Consider the following 4,986-nt stretch of genomic DNA (forward strand, 5'->3'; position numbering starts at 1 on the left):
AGAACATTATGATGAGCTCCTGATATGCGCCATATTGACATTTTTTTTCTATAAATTAATGATTAAGATTTTTTCTATTCATTAACTCATTAAATATTGAGTGAGATTTTTTATTTGGCTCTATTAGTAGGTTTATGAATAGGTGGATAAAATCTAAATCATTAAGTTAGAAAAAATACTAACGTGACGTGATGATGCATATTCAGAGAAGTAGAGAGAAACCAGACTCTTCAAATAAATAAATAAATATGGGTAAACAAAGACTCACCTAGTAGTAATAGCATGGCCATGGAGACTCAAACCAAGTCCACCAGATGGAACAGAAACAGCTTGGAGTGACCATTGGATCTCAGAGAAGGTTGCTTCATCTGACGTCTCACGTAGGTTTGAAAATTTGCAGTAGCCATTAACCAAACCTTTGTGTTTGAATTGCTGTAATCAGAAACCAACCTTCCTATCTCTGCAACTAGATGATCAACTGGATTATACACATAATTATAATCATCACTAGCTACTACTACTGTTCTTGTTGAGTCTTCAACTGTCCATTTCAAGTCTCCTGTATAGATAATCACACTCCCTTTTCCTGATGCGATCAGAGAATCAACCTTTCTTTTCAAGTCTGATGGGTTCATCTCCACCTCTTCTCTCCTCATGAACCTCAAAGGTTCTGATGAGAACTGAAATTTTATAAAATGGGTTGATTTCAATTCGTCATAAGGCACCTCTCCTTTCTCTATCCTACCCATTACTTCTCCAACAAGCCCTTCAGTGATGGACACAGAGTCACCAACTATCAAAGTGTTCCTTCTTTTCTTCCTCAACAAGACCTCAAAAACCAACTTGAGATGGTACTGTAACACCACAACCAGAGACAGTACTGTAACACTGAAACACAGAATAAGCTGAGGCAAAAGAGTCTTCTAGGTTGATCTTCACAGCTGTGCTAGAGAACCCAGCTTCTCTCATAACCCTACTAACACTAGGGTCGTCTAAGATGGGCAAAATAAGCTACTCAAGCTCTACCTTGATAGCCGAAAGAGCTGTTGTTGTTGTTCTATGCAGCCTCTTCTCTGGTGAGCTTGAGCTCTTTTGAGAGCTGAAATGAGAGCATTGGAGAGAGAAGGTTGGGTTTGAAGGAGAGGTCCAGGTGTTATAGGAAGCCTGTTTAGAGCCACATTGAAGCAAAGCTCAAGAGCTCTACAATACTATAGAGGATGTGAATTGCTGTTAGTTTGGGGTTGAGATTTGAGACAAGCTCTCTTTAGGAGACTTGGTCTAGGACTTGGGGTGAGCAAGGTGGAAGCCACATGGAGAGGAGTGACCTGAGCATGGCCTCTCCTCCTGGCTAAGCCCAGAGAGTGCTTCAAGACTGAAACAACCTCTGATGTGAGGGTCTGCTATACTGTACAAGCTCCTGTTCACATCACTTGGCTAAAACCCACCCCCCACACCCCTTGTCTTCTTAGAAGAGAACACTAGTGCTCTTAGAGAACTAAAAATCTCTTTCTTTCTCTTGTTCGCATCACTTGGTTTTATTTTCAAATTTCATGTTTGGTTTGATTTTCATATGGCATGGTTCATTTGTAGAGGTATTGTGGTTGTCTATTTCTATTATTCTAAACTTCGTTTGCACATTTTGTCAAACACATGGTGAGCAATAGGGTGAAGAACAACAATTGATGAGTAGAGACCAAAAACCCACAATATAAAATATATTTCTGAACTCCTTGGCCAAAATCAACAAAATAGATGAATTGTTTGATAAATAAAGGAGTCAAAAGCATTAGAATAACAGAGTATCCATATCTATACTCGTTTAAAATGATTTTTCTTTTTGAAGTTATGGTGAAGTCAAACAAGCAAGATGCTAACAATTCAAATTCAAGATTAATTTTTTTTTTTGATAATAAACACATCTATATATATATATATACATATAGATTCTGGATGTGCATAATAAAAAAAACCATTCGAAAGTTGACACCAACAAAAAAACACATCTATATATATATATATTCTTTTTTTTTTTATCAACAAAGAAAAATTTCATTTAACAGTATGAAATTAAAAGTACAGAAAGATGGCATGCATCGAAAGAGTTTCGGAAGTATAAAAATACCCCTACTACTGCTATACGCACCCATACAACCAACCCCTAAGCCTCTTGATTTTTTAAATAAAAAAGTTTAGAAGAACTTAACTAGAAAAATTAAAAAACATGAACCCACAGACAATCAACCCACCAAAACACCTAAACCAAACAAAAAAAACTAAACCAAGACAACCAAAGCAGCCCGAACCAAACCAAAACAACATCTAATCAAACAACTCCTCTGCCAAGGCCCACTCCTCTGCTGATCAGACAACTCCTCTGCCAAGGCTCACTCCTCACGCCTCTGCTGCAGCCTCTACTGCTACAACCACTCCTTAGCTGCTGCCCACGCCACCCCTAGCTGCTGCAACTCCCATCTCCCAAAGCCCACACCCAAACTGCTAAACAAACAAAACCACACCGGCCGAGAATACTCCATAACCACCACCTGCGGCAACTCCCCTGCCGAAAACTCCAAAGCCACCACCTGCGGCAACACCCCTGATGAAAAACAAAACATCACCCACTGATCAGTGCCCACCAAGTCTTCTTCTTGCTCACACCCGAACTGCTCACACCCAATAGCCACGCCAAGCCTCTGCTGCAGCCCACGTCTATGCTGCTGCCCAACTCCATAGCCAACACCTGAAAAATAAACCAAGCTACTGCAAAAAACCATGCTACAGATCTTCTACTCCAAAGACACCTCCATACAAATGGAAGTTCACCCCTCAAACTCTCTCACGAGAAGGAGCGCTCGAGTGACACCCGGACAAAAACTGGATCGCCTACGGCTCCTGCGACACCCACTTCTCCACCAATCTTAACCAGAAAGCACCCCTCAAACTCCTACTCGCCAGAAAGCGCTCGAATGAAAGTCCTGAACGACCCCCGCAGCAAGGTTGAATTGCAAACCCAACGGCCCCTGGAGACAAACCTAGACGACCCCCGCAGCAACATATAACACTCCTAGGTGGGGAAAATGAGGGATTCAAGTTTATTTAAAGAAAAAACACACAGGCAAACGCCGAAAACGAGCTATACCAGCCGACCGCCATAGCCAAAGGCGGCGGCCGGCCAGCCCAAACAGAGGCCGGGGAAGGAGGTTTTTAGAAAGAGAGAGTTTTTAGAGAGAGAGAAAGAGAGTACATAAAATCCTAGATGTGCATAATTGTAAAAAAAAGCATTTGAAAGTCACACTCATCTTTGTCATAACAAATACACCACATACACATGTTACATAATGTTGGAGTAACCACCCAACATTGTAAGGCCCACTTGAAATTCTTATACAAAATAGAAAAAAGAAAATAAACAGGACATATCTGCATGTATGGACATGAAGGATTGTGATTCACCTTGAATGGCAAAAGAAAGAATGAAAGTAGTACAGACATTAACTCCAATCTGAAATCTAAACAATGATAAAAATGTCAAGATAAAAAAGCTGGTAAGCCTAACTTTAATGTGTATCACGAAAATCATATAAACTAATTTCATAAGCAAAAACACTAAATTAACACAAAAGACATATACATAAACAATAACAAAAAAAAAAAAAAAAAGAACAATAGTTAAATCTGTTAGTTGCCTCATATACATCACATAACCACATGATTACAATTGGGGTTTTCCTTTTATCAAAGTCAAATTTAAAAATTAAACTATTATTATAGTTTATGTAATAATTAAGGGAAAAAAGAAAAAAAAAAAAAAAACACCAACAAAAACAACACAACAAAGCTCCTAGTTTTAATTTTTAATTTTAGATACTGTTCGTACAGTTGGCTCATTTTATTTTAATCTTATCTTTCATTCATTTCTCCAATCACTTTCCTTTTCCCTCCACAAATCACTCTCCAAATCCAAGATTCAATCACAAACTAAAAAAAAAAAACCAAATTTTAATTTTTCTAATTATTCCACTGTCTTAAATTTCTAAAACTCCTAAACTTTTGCATAAATATACATATCTAAAGAAAAAAAATCATAATTTTGAGTGGGGTTATGCAGCTCCACCAATGATTACTCGCATAGACAGAAATATATGCACACATATTCCCCACAATACATACATACATACATACATACATATATATATATATATATATCAGGTTACTCGTACATAAATACCTACCTTTTTGTTCTATGGAATTGAACCAAACAATCAAAATACACAGGCAGACATTCAAATAGCCTATCTTCTAGAGAGAGATTGATCTGATTTAGGGAAGAAAAAAAAAAGAAAATTAAGAAATTAAGAAATTAAGGGGTGAAGAAGAAGATTGAATTACCTTAAACATATCGATGGAGAGATCGGAGAGATTTTGGTTGGATTGGAAAGAGAGAGTTACGGTGTTGAGTCAGCTGAAGCTAGTGGGGGTGGGGGAGGAAAGGCCAGACGATGCCGGTGGTGCCGCATCAGTGAAGCAAAATGAACGGAGAAGAGGGCTTCTGGTGGTGCGATTCCAATGGAGAAAGAGGGCTTTCGGTGGTGCGATTCAAACGGAGAGAGAGGGTTTTCGACAGTGCTCGTGTGCATGTAAGAGGGCAAGGAAGAGATCTGAGCTCGTGGAGAGACGAGACTGGGTGAGAGAGTGAGAGAAAGAGCGCGAGAGAGAAGTGATTTGGGAAGACAAAACAGCGTCGTTTTGTCTCCTTAAATTATAGGTGACGAAATTATATTTGTCTCTGAAAATTTTTACAATGGTGACGAAACTTTTCGTCTCTAATATGGCGCTGAAATTTTCCACCAAAATTTCCAAGGGCGGGAAGTTGTTTTGTGACGAAAGAAAAAATTTAGAGATAAAAAAAAATTTCGTCACCTATAATTTTATTTATTTTAAGCATTTGGTGACGAAATTTTGTTTTCGTCTCTAAAAATAGTATAA

The 4,986-nt window shown here is 38.4% G+C and overlaps 1 pseudogene; it reads right to left on the minus strand.

Annotated features, from left to right (window-relative positions):
* Window positions 1–264: 264 nt before the first annotated feature.
* Window positions 265–4,398, minus strand: LOC145797790 (uncharacterized; annotated as a pseudogene).
* Between the last annotated feature and the right edge of the window lie 588 nt (window positions 4,399–4,986).

The sequence above is a fragment of the Camellia sinensis genome, chromosome 8 (assembly GCF_055761805.1).
Source record: "Camellia sinensis isolate YWXY chromosome 8, ASM5576180v1, whole genome shotgun sequence".
Lineage (NCBI taxonomy): Eukaryota > Viridiplantae > Streptophyta > Magnoliopsida > Ericales > Theaceae > Camellia > Camellia sinensis.